Here is a 14,116-nt window from a genome sequence, read left to right as displayed (position 1 = left end):
TTTGTTGATGATGAAGTTATTTCTTTTTGTTTTTTAGTTTTCCTTCTAACAGTCAGGCTCCTCTGCTGTAGGACTGCTGGAGGTCCACTCCAGACCCTGCTTGACTGGGGATCACCTGTGGTGGCTGGAGAAAAGTAAGGGTTGCTGCCAGTTTCTTCTTCGGTTATCTTCATCTTAGAAGGATACCCACCAAATGTCAGCCTGAGCTGTCCTTTATGAGGTGACTCTTTGGATCTATGGTGATCAGGGAGCTGCTTGAGAAGACAGTCTGTCCCTTATAGGAAATAAAGTGCTGAGCTGTGAGCTCCATTGTTCTGTTCAGAGCTGCTGTGCAGGTACGTTTAAGTCTGCTGCAGTGAAACTCATAACTGCCTTTTTTCCCAAGTGCTCTGTCCTGGGAAGGGGGGGGCTTTATTTATAAGTTCCTGACATGCTGCTGCCTTTTTTTTCAGAACTGCCCTGCCCAGCAAGGAGGTAGCCTAGTCACAGTCTGCCAGCAGAAGTGTTGCTGAGCTGCCGTGGGCTCTGCCCAGCTACTGTGTGAACTTCCTTGTGGTTTTGTTTATAGAGGTATAGTTAGAACAGCCCCAGTAATGGCAGTCTGCCTCAGTAATGGTAGGCTGCCTCAGCAATGGCGGAGTGCCTCAGCAATGGCGGAGTGCCTCAGTAATGGCGGACTGCTTCAGTAATGGCAGACTGCCTCAGTAATGGCGGACAGCCTCAGTAATGGTGGACTGCCTTGGTAATGGCAGATACCCTTCCCACAACAGAGCTGGACTGTCCCGAGTCCAGCTGCACTTGCTGTGAAACTCTCAGTCTAGAGCGTTTCAGATTGCTGGTCTTAATGGGGGTGGGACCCGCCAAGCCAGATCACCTGGCTCTCTGTTTCAGCCACCTTTTTTTCAGTTGAATAGGTGCCTCTGTCTCCCAGGCATTCCAGCACCAGTTGAAACGGCTGCCCAGATTTGTGTTTTTGTGCAGAGACCCGCTGCACCTGCTAAAACAGCCATGCTGGAAACTGGTAGCACTTTTTAGCCCAGGAATCTCCTGGTCTGTAGGCAGTAATAACTCATTTGGAAACGTGGTGTTCACTCGCCCTCTGCATTGTTCTCACAGGGAACTGCATTCCAGTGCTGTTCCTATTTGGCCATCTTGGATCCTAGCTGCCAAACCTCACTTCTAAATTTTGCATTTTTAATTACATTTTTGTCTTTTTAGGTCCAGTCTTTTCATTAAAAAAATTTTTCTATTGGAGTATTCACACTTATTTTACAGAATTGGGAAGGCTTTGTATAATTTGAGGCGGAGACCTGTTTTTAATTATCTGAGTAATATGTTTTAGAAGTTGTTAGACATATTTCTTTCAAAGAGGAACAGGTTTAAAAAAGAAATGTGCATGTCTTGTAAGGTCTGTAGGACCTGGCCCAAGTACACCCGTGCAGCCTGGGTCCTCCCTGCCGTGCTTTCCCCCTCCCTCCATCCGTACTGACTGCCTTTTAGTTCCTCAAAGGCTCAGTTTTCTCATTTGTGTGCATCAATAATTTAGTTTTATCTCATTTCAAACTAGTTTCATACTTGAGCTCTTACTTTTTCATCTCCTCTTGTTTGGTTGAACTAATGGTTTCTACAAGAAGAATACATAGATTAGAGATATTTTGAAGAGTTTATCTGATAAAATCATGTGCCTTTGCACATGGAAGACACTTTATTGGGTATGAAATTCATGATCACTTTTTTCCAAAGTCTTTAGATAAGATGATCCAGAAGTTTCTAACATTTAGCATCGAAGAGATGAGTCCTGTTAGGGTATTTTGGTTGCTATTGTTCTGCATGACTGCTTATATATATATATTTTATCTTATAATTAAAAAATGGCAATTTAGATGCTGTTTTATCTAGCTGGTATCGTTCTGTTTATATTGGCTTTGCCTGACTGGGAAAGCATTTTAAGTTCCATGCAGAGGTCTTTCTTCAACTCACTAAAGTTTTATTCTGTTATATCATTAATTATTGTTCTGTGTTCTTCCACAATGCTTTCCAAAATCTGTAAGTACATATTTATGTGTGTTTTTGCTCCTGTAATTGAAGGAAGTGATCTCATTTAATATACTCATTGCAGCCTATGCATCACCTAGCACAGTGCACAGCACATGGTAGATCACTGAATAAATACATGTTGAATAACTGGGTAAACTAATATTGTTTTGTTTCATTCTTTATTATGTCTTCTTCAAGAAAACCAATTTTCTTTGTATTCATTATTCTATATGAATTTTTTTTCTTTCATTATCATTTTTTAGTACATTTCTTTATACTCTGGGAGAGTATCTTTAACTTCTATGTTACTATTCATATTTCCCTTGACATAACTTCTCTATACCAACAATATAAAGAAGTATATAGTAATACAAAACAATATATAACATAACTTTCTATTTCAGTGGAGATGTTGGTTTTGTTGCTGAGATTTTAGTTTCTGTGCAATACTTCCTTCTCATTCATTTCTTTCATTTCACTTTCTTTTATTCTCTTTTTGGTGCCTTATCACCTTAGCCTGCTCTCTATGACTTTATGCTTTTGATTCCTGGAGAGTCTGTGTTAGTCCATTCTTACATTGCTATAAAGAAATACCTGAGGCTGAGTAATTTATAAGGAAAAGAGGTTTAATTGGCTCACAGTTCTGCAAGCTGTAAAAGCATGACACCAATATTTGCTTGGCTTCTGGTAAGAGTGTCAGGAAGCTTACAATCATGGTGGAAGGCGACATGGGAGCAGGCACAGTAAGGTCGGAGCAAAAGAGAAAAGGGGGAGGTCCCAGACTCTTTTAAATAACCAGATCTCACATTAACTAACAGAGCAAGAACACACTTCTTATGAATGGGATGCTGCTAACGCATTCATGAGGGATCTGCCTCCATGATCCAGTCACCTCTCACCTGACTCCACCGCCGACAAAGAATGCTAACTAATTTCTCAGTTTTTTTCCTCCTCTGGGTCCTATAACAGATCATTGTCAGAGGGGTGCTCTTCCTTTGAATCTTCTAGATGCAATTCCATTTCCTTTTCCGTCAGTATTTTTTGAAAAGCCCACATTAGTAGTATTCTTTCTATCCCCGAACAGATTAGACGCATCAATATGGGGGTGAATTGATTTCCTTGGTTTCTACCAAATGTTTTTCAAATCTCTGACATGTTCATATCAGCAACAGCCAGCGAATTTTCCAGTTTTGGGGAGCCTTTTGTGAAACATGCTACCTGCCTGGCTATCTGTGTTCTAAATAATGTATAACATGAAAAATAATAACCCTGTAGGCACATTTTCATCAGTTTTATTTTCTGTTCTCTGTACAGCCAGTGGTGCTTCTCTGGTGGTTACACCTCTCAGAATTGGCTACCTCATTTCCCTTATAAACTTTATCACCACCATCATCACTAACCGTCAATGCTTCATGTGCACTTAGTGTCTGGGATTCAGTCTCTGCCTAGATGAGGAAAGACAAGGTAACAGAAGCAAGGTGGGGACAGAGGAGAGGGATGGAATTATACAGTTACAAAAGGAAGAAACTGTTCTTGTTTCGTGGTGAAGTGCTCAAGAAGGCCAGTGGGCAATGGCTCTGGAACTCTAGCATATTCATTAAGTGTGTACTTAATGCACTACTTCTCAGGCTATCTCTGTCTTATGAGAGACACAAAGAAGTCATCTTTATGGCACTGAAGTCAGACAGGATTTCTTGACCAAGATCTCCCACAAGGCACAAATTAGGAAAAAGTGATGAATTTCATTATCATATAGAAAGTAAAACTTCTGTTTAATTATAATCTCCCTAATTAAAGTAAAAAGACAAACCAGAGAGTGGGAAAAGGTATTTGTAATATGCAAGCCTGACATACATAAAGAACTTCTGCATGTCATTTAGAAAGAGAACATCAACCCAACAGAAAAACAGGAAAAGATATGAGCAGGCAGTTAACATAAGGGAAAACCCAAGGATCAAAAATCCTAGGATAAGGTGCTTAACTTCGCCAGTTATCGAAGAAATATAAACAAAAACAGTGAAGCACTATTTTGCACCTATCACTTAGACATTTTAAGTTTTATAATACCAAGTGTTTGCAAGACTACAGCTTACCAAAAATCTTATTAATTGCTAATCAAAGTATACATTGGCATAGCCTTTAGGAAGGCTATTGGCAATGTCCTATAAAAACTGAGTTGCACCTAACCCTTCAATCGGCAATTCGACTTCCAGATATACACTCTAAAGCCATGCTTTGCAAACTAGAGCAAGCGTCAGAATCATGCAAAGGGCTTGTTTAAGCACAGACTCCTGGGACCTAACCCTAGAGTTTCTGATTCAGTAGGCCTGAGATGGGACCTGTGAATTTGCATTGCTAATCATTTCCCAGATGATGCTGATGCTACCGGTCCAGGAACCATCCCTTGAAAATCAGTGCCCTTGCAGAACTCTTCACATACGCACAAGGTATATGGACAACCATGTTTATTGTAGTAGTATTTGTTGCAGAAAAAACAGAAAACAATCTAAATAGTCATTGACAGAACAGATAAGTATACTGTGATATGCTCACATGCTGGAAAAGAATTCTGCACTTTACACAACAAACAAGATCTCCATGCAGATTCAGAGCCACGGCCTCTCTAACAAGTTTTAGAATCGAATTGTTATAAGCCATTTTTGTTGCATTACGTATTCATTCATAATTTCATTGATTTGTGCTTTCTATCTTTTGTTTTTGTTAAACTGCTCAGAATATTTTCTATTATATTGTTTTGTCTTTTTCAGAGAACCAGCTTTTAAAGGTATTTATCAGTTCTTCTGCTTTTCTGCTTTCCAATTAATTAATTTCTGCATTTTATCATCATTAATTTTTTTTATTTGATGTTCTTTTTAGAGCTTATTGAATGGAATCGGGAGCTCATTTATTTTCATTCTGTCTGTTTATTAATGGCAGCATTTAGGGCTACTGATTTCCCATCTGGTGATGCTTTGGGGCCCATTCCACAAATGTTGCTATGTTATTAATTATTCCTATTATTCTCATTATAGTTTGAATTTTCTTTTTGACCCAAGAGTTTTTAAGGGTAGCATTTTTTAAATTTCCATGTATTTAGAGGTTTTTGTTATTACTTTATTGCTTGTGGCATTATAAACAGAGTGGGGAATAGCGTGTGTGTGTGTGGGGGGGGGTATTTTATATGCAATAAAAAAGAATATATATTCTCTATTTAGAGAACACTAAGATCCTTGGGTACGTATTAAATACATTTTATTGATTTATTATTCAAATCCTCTCTATCATAATTAATGGTTTGCATAATCTTTCAAAGACTCAGATACAGTCTGTATAATTAAACAGGAGAGTGAACCACTGATATTTCTTCAGTTGATCTCCTTTCTTCTTTGATCTCATTTCTATTTTCTGCTCTATGGGCTCTGCCTGCCTATGGGTGCCAATGAGGGCCATTGTTACAGACTGAATTGTGTTACCCTAAATTCATATGTGGAAGCCTCAAAACTCAATGTGACCATATTTGGAGATAACGCCTTTAAGGAGGTAATTCAGGTAAATGAAGTCATAAGGGTAGGCCTCTAACCCTGTAGGACTGTGGCTTTATACAAAGAGGAAGAGACACCAGTGCTCTCTCTTCTCATGTGTACAGAGGAAAAACCATGTGAGGACACAGTGAGGAGGTGGCCATTTGCAAGAAAAGGAGAGAAGCCTCAGGAGAAATTAACCCTTCCGGCGCCTTGATCTTGAACTTCCAGCTTCCAGAATTGTGAGAAAATGAATTTCTGTTATTTAAGCCTTCCGTCCTGCAACATTTTGTTATTGCAGCTCAAGCCAACTAATATATTGCATTAACACTTACCACCCAAATTTATCAGCACTTGACCATACATATTCATGGAAGACCTTACTTTCCTCTCCGAAGACCTCCTACCCACCACAATATTTCTGAGACTCACAGGGAGTAGGACATGGGCTAGTTTCCCGTAGTTGTTATATAGCCCTGCAATCTCTCCCTGGGCACGAGAGTTGCCCACCAACTTCTGCTGCTGTCCCAGCCTCTGAATAGATACTGTAAGCTCTTGGCCCATATTGGCAGGGGTCCTGTCTCTGTTTCACTAACAACGCTGGGCACTGGAGCCCCTAAAATGGCCAGGATTTTGTGTATTTGTGGATAGTATCTACTTTGTAGGGAACCAACTCAGAACACAGCATGTGAAATCAAATAATAATGTATGTAATAATCATATACATGTTTCATTATTTTAATATAAAATATCAATAAATATATTATTCTGTGTTATTTACTTTTCTATAACAAAAGGTTATTATTTAAACAAAACAACAATATGATTAACAGTGGCATTTAGCAAATAATCATAGGACCGATAAAATAAATATGTAATAAAATATAACATTTTTATGATTTTTTTTCTGTATTCTGATAGAGCAATTTATTTAAACTCGTGTTTTAAAAAAAGCTTTTATATAAATATTTAAATTGTATAGGCTATATTATGTTTTCTTAACATACATAAATGTAGGGTTTCTGAAAAGAAATAGATAATACAATTATAGATATTAAAGAGACATTACCTATATTTAATAAAAAATAACAATGAAATTTTTCTTTTTGTTCCATGATACAGTAGGGTATTTTTACCCTCGATTTTTCTTTGCCAACAATACTTTTCTGAACTCCCTGCAACCTTTAGGATATTTTTCTTTTCTTTTATGTAGGCGTAAACTGAATATAGTCAAACATAAAAGTTACTTTGACTTGTAGTTCTGCTCTTACCAAATGCATGCTTTAAGGATTCTGGTATCGGTTCAATGTGATGACATCAAGCTAAATTTACCCTCAAGTCTCAAAGTGTTTGGCACAGAATACTTAATAAAAATATTTTATTTACTAGCAACAGCAGGTTTCTAGACTGATAGGAATTAGTTTCTGGCTCTCCAAACTAAGCCTGTATTTACCAACTGGATGGACATTTGTGGAAAGCTGGAAACTAATTCCTACAAGCTGTTGCTAGTTTTCAGGATAAGATGCATTGCTTGATACATGGTAGAAAGTATGACCATTGGTAAGAGCTGAAAGAAACCTGTGCTGCACTGTAATGGGTCAACACCAACATCTATTACCAAAATTTTCCCTTTGGTTCACTCATAGGGCATCATAATTGTGCTTAATAGCTGTTTTAATCAAGAAAGGCAATTTCACTCAATTTCAGGTAACAAGGGAATTACATGATAATGCATGCTTGTGTGGTTATCTCGAGTTAATTCAGCAAGTGCTCCTTTCAGCTAAGCTTTATTGTATTGTTTGGAGATGAAAAACTACTTGATTGATTTAGAAGTATTTGTCTGTGTCTTTCTGGACTTGGGAGATTCAATGTCCATCTGTGTTTTCATGTCTCCTTCCCTATCAGGCCCAATTCAACATTTTTTCACATATCACATAGTATGCTATACTATCTCCTTAACCCACTTATAAGTGTCCTTACATCTTTCATTAAAATTACACAGTCAGTGAGCCCTTTGTTTTCCCAGTGATGTCTAGATTATACTGGCATTTGTATTACAGTTGTTCTCATTTTTATTATATGAACTCTTAGAAAATGTAATCACACTATTCACGATATTAAAAAATTAAACAGGATTGGACATCCAAATTGCTGAAAGAAAGGCCTCTATAAATCTGCTCTTCCAAAAAGCAATTAAAACAGTGGCAACATGTTTAAATCAAAGTTTTCAGAATTCTAAGATTAACCAAAGCCTTACAACAACGTGAAGACCATTCATTTGATGAAAACTGCATATCTCAGTAAGAACAGCAGGATTCACGGCGCTTTAACTTGACCTAATCTTATTCCTGTCTTTCCAGCTCTGCAGTAGCCTTGAAAATTGGCAGCCATTCAGTCAACATGCGGGGTGTTTGGAGCTTCTCAAAAAGCCCCACAGAAGGGCATTGTCACTATGTGGTCTACCTCATAGCTCCCTGGAGAAACCCCATTTGCAACATGCTGTCATTACTTATCTCCAAGCTCACCCTATAGGAAAAGCCCTATCTCCTGAAGGTTTATCGAAATAATCAGTAGTAACAATAATACATTATATAGTTTCAAATAGCTAGAAGGATGACATTGAACGATCCCAAAGAAATGATAAATACTTGAGATGAATATGCTAACTATCCTGATTTGAATATTCTTTATTATATGTATGAAAGCATTGCTATGTACTCTATGAATATGTACAATTACTATTTGTCAGTTGAAAAGTTTTTAATAAAAAACCTTTTTAAAAAATCAGTGTTGATTATTTAACATCACAGCTTCCCAAAGCTGTAATACCAGTTGAGGTAAACAAGAACCTGCCCAATAATTAAAAGGAAGATCTAGGGAGCAATATGCCAAAAAGGACCTTGAAAATCTCTAACATATTCCTGGGGACCTGGAAGGATATGTGCCATGCAATGCTATATGCATGTGAAGGAAAGACCTGAGAATACCCCAAAATCCCTCCTCTCTGGCTGAGCTTGAGGCCCTGAACTCATAGAAAGTAAAGTCTAAGGTAGAGGTATAAACTGTCTGAGTGTTGAAAGACATGACTTTGTACACAGAGTCCCTCAGCAAAAACTGGAAGACGTATTGGCTCAAGGCATTAAAAAACAAAAACAAAAACAAAAACAAAATTCTGACCAAACATCATGTGATCACTCAACTAATTGGACAGAAGCTTCACAAACCACAAAGAATACAGACAATAGCAACAAAAGCATGAACAACAGCAAACTCTCAGGAAAGAAAGAGATTCCCAAAATTACCACATAATATTATCTAAAGTACCCAATTTTCAATGAAAATCGTGAAACACACAGAGAAATAAGAAGGTGTGACCTACATATATATAAAAAATCAGTTAATGAAAATTATCCCTGAAGGAGGACTAGATGTTGGACTTACCAAAGATGTTAAATCAATATTATAAATATGTTCAAAGAACTAAAGGAACTATAGCCAAACAATCAAATAAAGTGTGACAGCAGTGACTCACTAGGTAAAGAATACCAGCAAGTGAATAGAAATTTTGAAAAGAGCCAAAATACAATTATTCAAATGAAAAATTACTATCAGATTTCAACAGCAGATTTGAGTGGGCAGAAGAATCAACAAACTTAAAGATCATTCAACAAAGATTATCTAGTCTGAAGAATAGTGAGAAGATGGAAGAAAATGAACAGAGCCTGAGAGACTTGCAAGACACCATCAAGCACATAAATATATGTATAATGGGAACTTCAGAAGGAGAAAAGAAAGAGAAATCTTTAATCAACACATTCAAGAAGCTGAACAAACACCAAGTAACATAATCTTAGGGAGATATTATAATCAAACTGTTGGAAGACAAGGTCAATCACAGAATTTTGAAAATAGCAAGAGAAAAACAACTCATTACATAAAAGAAATTCTTAATAAGGTTAGTAGCTGACTTCTCAACAGAAACCATGGAGGCCAGAAGACAGTGGAATGACATTTAAAGTACTAGGGGGTGAGGAGAGGACGATGTCCGTTATCTAAGAATTCTGCATACAGCAAAATTACCCTTGGAAAATGGAAAAGAAATTAAAACATTTTGAGACAACCTAAAATAGAGAAAATTTATCAGTAGTAAATCTGCTTTACAAGAAATAACAAAGGGAGTTCTTCAGGCTGAAATGAAAGGACATTAGATGGTGACTCTAATTCACATACAGAAATAATGAGTGCCAGTAAAGGTAATTACATAGACAAATGTAAACCACAGTATAAATGTACTTTTTGTAATCTTTTCTTCTGCTATCTGATTTAAAAGACAGTTTCACAGAGCAATTATAAAATTGTATGAGTGGGCTTATAACATACCAAGATTTAATTTGTGATAAAAACACAAAAGAGTAGAGATTGAATCAATCAATATTGATACCAAGTTTCCAGATATTAATAAAATTAAGTTAATATTAATCCAAACTAGATTGTTTTCAGATGCTAATTACAATTCTCAGTGCAACTGCTAAGAAAATAACTCAAAAAATATGGTTAAAAATGGGATTATAATTATATATTAGAAAATACCATTTTAAAACAAAAGAATGCACTAATGGAAGAACAGAGGAACAAAAAGTCATAGGCATATAGAAAACAAATAGCAAAATGACAACCATAAATACTATTTTAACAATTATATTTAATGTAAATGGATTAAGCTCTGTAATTAAAAGTCAGAGGTTTTGAAAAATGGATTTTAAAGAAACATGATTCATCAGTCTTTTGGCTATAAGGTTTCATGGTAGATTCAAAACACAAATAGGTTAGAAGTAAAAAGACAGAAAAAGATACACCATGCAAATAATGGCCAAAACAATGCAGAATATTTGTATTGATATTAGACAAAATCCATTTTAAAACAAATTTTTACTAGAAACAAAGCAGGAAATTTTATAATGATAAATTTTCAACATATCTGGTAGGCATAACAATTATTAACATATGTGCACCAAACAACAGAGCCCAAAAATATATGAAAGAAAAACCAATGGAATAAAATGGAGAAATAGACAATTCAACAATAATAGAGACTTCAATAACCCATCTTCAGTAATTGATGCAACAACAGACAGAAGCTCAATAAGAAAACTGAAGACTTGAACAAACTGTAAACCAAATAGATCTAAGAGATGTATATAGAAAGAAATCCACCAAATAACAGCAGAATACACATTCTTCTGAAGCACACATGGGACATTTTCCAGAATAAACAATAAACATAAAGCAAACCTCAATAAATTTTCAAGGAATTATACAAGGTATGCTATCTAACCATAACAAAATAAAATTGGAAATCAGTAACAGAAGGAAACATGAAAATGTACTAATATGTGAAAATTAAACATGCTTCAAAATAATCAATGGATCAAAAAGTAAATAACAGTAAAATTAGAAAATACTTTGACATACATGTAGCTAAACACATCAAATGAAAACTTTTGTAATGCAGCAAAAGCAGTGCTTACAGGGAAATTTAAAGCTATAAACATCTACATTAAAAAAGAATAATCTCAAATCAATAACCTTACCTTCCACTTCAGGAAAAAAGAAAGAGCAAACTTAACCAAAGGCAAGCAGAGGGAAGGAAATATTGAAGCAGAAATAAATGAAATAGATAATAGAAAAACAGAGAGAATCAATGAAACAAAAAGTTGGTTCTTTGAAAAGATAAAAAATATCAACAAACTTTTAACTAGCTTGACCAAGGAAAAAGAGAGAAAACTCAACTTACCAAAATCAGGAGTAACAAAAGCTGAGGTGGGAGAACAGCTTGAGCCCAGGAATTCAAGGCTGCAGTAAGGTATAATTGTGCCACTGCACTCCAGCCTGGACAAGAGTGAAGCTCTGTCTCTAAAAAAATGAAAGAGGGAATATTACTACTGACCTTAGAGTAATGTAAAGAATTATTATATACAATTATTGTGTACAGTATAAAGGGTATTATGTACAATTGTACCCCAACAAATTAGATAACCTAGATAAAATGAACAAATTTCTAGAAAGACACAAAACACCAAAACTGACTCGAGAAGAAATAGAAAATCTGAATGGCCCTATAACAAATAACAGGATTGACTTACTAGTTTAAAAATTATCCCCCAAAGGGAAGCCCAGCCCCAAATGGCTTCATTAGTGAATTCTAACACACATTTGAAGAAAAAATAATGCTAATTTTTCACAAATTCTACCAAAAAGATAAGGGAACATTCTATACCCAAATCATTCTATGGGGAAGTATTTCACTGATACAAAAACAAAATAGGTATCACAAGAAAATAATACTACAGACCAAAATTCTTCATAAATATAGATGCAACATTTCTTACAAAATATTACCAGGCAGAATCCTGCAACATGTAAAAGTGCCCAAGTGGAATTTATCTCAGGAATATAAAGTTGTTTTAACATCCAAAACTCTATCAGTGTAATTAATTAATGTGTACGTTATAAAATGAAGGACCAACCCCCTTCATGATATTCTTAATAAATGCAGAGAAAGTAGCTGACAAAATCCAATCCCATTTGATGATTAAGTAGATAACAACATTTATGAATAAAAGGGAACTTCCTCAACCTAATAAAGATCCCCTATGAAAAACCCACAGTTAACATCACACTTAATGGTAAAAGACTAAATTATTTCCACCTAAGATCAGGAACAAGACAATAATATCCACTGTCACCACTTTTCAATCAACATTACTCTGAAAGTTCCAGCCAGGGCAATTAGGCAAAGTGAAATGAAAAGTATCCAGATTGGAAAGGAAGAACCTAAATTATTTCTATCTCTAGATGACATTATCTTGTATATAGAAAATCCCAAGGAATCCACAAAACACTACTAGAACTAACAAATAAGCTCAGCAAGATTGGAGGATACAAGAACAATATGCAGAAGTTAATTTTATAAACAATCTGAAAATGAAATTAAGAAAACAATTCTATTTGCAATTGCATTAAAAAGATTTTTAAAACCCTCAGAATTAAATTTAAAAAGTGCAAAACCTGTCCAGTGAAAACTGTAAAATACTGTTGAGATAAATTTATAAAGGACTAAATGAATGGAAATGCATTTGCGTTATGTGGCAGAAGAATTAACATTGCTAGTAAGGCAATACTTGCCAAATTGATCTACAGACACCAAAGCACAAGCAACAAAAAAAGGTAAATTAAACTTTATCAAAATTAAATACTTTTTACATGAATATCATGTCTTCATGATGCTAAATGAAAGAAGTCAGTCACAAAAGTTATATATTGCATTATTCTGTTTATGTGAAATGTCGAGAATTGGCAAATCTACAGAGATAAAAAGTACATTAAATTGGGTTGTCTTGTTATTATTGAATTATGAAGGTTCTTTGCATGTTTTGGAATCAAATAACTTAGATGTGTGAGTTGCAAATATTTTGTCTTAATTTGTAGATTGCCTTTTTCACTTTCTTGATGATATGATGTGATGTTTACTAGCTGTAGAATTTCTCCAAAATCCATACCTTGAAACTCTTTACCCATCACTTTTTTTTGCCATATCAACAATCTCTTTCATGAATTCCTTGATTGACTCTTGTAAATCCTGTGAAGTCATGTACAACATCTGAACACAGTTTTCTCCAGCAGAAATTTATTATTTTACACTTGACGGCTTTCATGGGTTTTTTCTATGACAAAGATGGCATTTTCAGTGGTGTAATCCTCACACATTTTTATGTTGTTCTCTCTAATGAGGTTCTCTTTACCATTGACAATACTTTCCATAAGGTATCATGTGTAATAATTTTTTAAAGGTCCTTATGACCCCCTGATCTGGAGACTGAGTTACAGACATTGTGTCTGGGGGCAAATAGTCCACTTTAATGTCCTTGGTATTGACCTTGTGGAATTCTGGGTGGCCAGAGACATTGTCCAATATCAAAAGAATTTTAAAAGGCAGTCTCTTACTGGCAAGGCACTTCCCCACTTCAGTGACAAAACATTAATGGAAGTAACCAAGAAAAAGCGTTCTTATTGTTCATGCATTTTTCTTGTATAACCAAAAGGCAAGTAGCTCATTTTTGTCTTTTCAATTCAAGGCCCAGGAGTTAGCAGCTTTGTGGATAAAGGCAGTCAACAACATAGAGTTATCTCTTTTTTTTTTCCATTTATTTATTTTATTGCATTTTAGGTTTTGGGGTACATGTGAAGAACATGCAAGATTGTTGCATAGGTACACACGTGGCAGTGTGATTTGCTGCCTTCCCCCCCATCACCTACATCTGGCATCTCTCCCCTTGCTATCTCTCCCCAACTCCCCACCCCCAACGTCCCTCCCCTATTTCCCCCCAACTGTCCCCAGTGTATAGTGCTCCCCTCCCTGTGTCCATGTGTTCTCATTCTTCAACACCCGCCTATGAGTGAGAACATGCAGTGTTTGATCTTCTGCTCTTCTGTCAGTTTGCTGAGAATGATAGTTTCCAGGTTCATCCATGTCCCAACAAAGGACACAAACTCATCAT

General features: G+C 35.8%; 1 long non-coding RNA gene across 1 annotated transcript; it reads right to left on the bottom strand.

Annotated features, from left to right (window-relative positions):
• Nucleotides 1-2,925: 2,925 nt before the first annotated feature.
• Nucleotides 2,926-13,235, bottom strand: LOC116540651. Its single transcript, XR_004264536.1, has 3 exons — nt 13,140-13,235; nt 7,895-7,899; nt 2,926-2,936 (listed from the first exon to the last, which is right to left on the bottom strand). It is a non-coding gene; the product is annotated as an uncharacterized LOC116540651 (long non-coding RNA).
• Between the last annotated feature and the right edge of the window lie 881 nt (nt 13,236-14,116).

Source organism: Sapajus apella, unplaced genomic scaffold (genome assembly GCF_009761245.1).
Source record: "Sapajus apella isolate SASKATOON/1434 unplaced genomic scaffold, GSC_monkey_1.0 scaffold143, whole genome shotgun sequence".
Lineage (NCBI taxonomy): Eukaryota > Metazoa > Chordata > Mammalia > Primates > Cebidae > Sapajus > Sapajus apella.
The sequence above is the reverse complement of the archived record's forward strand: the minus strand, read 5'-3'. Positions and strand labels throughout refer to the sequence as shown.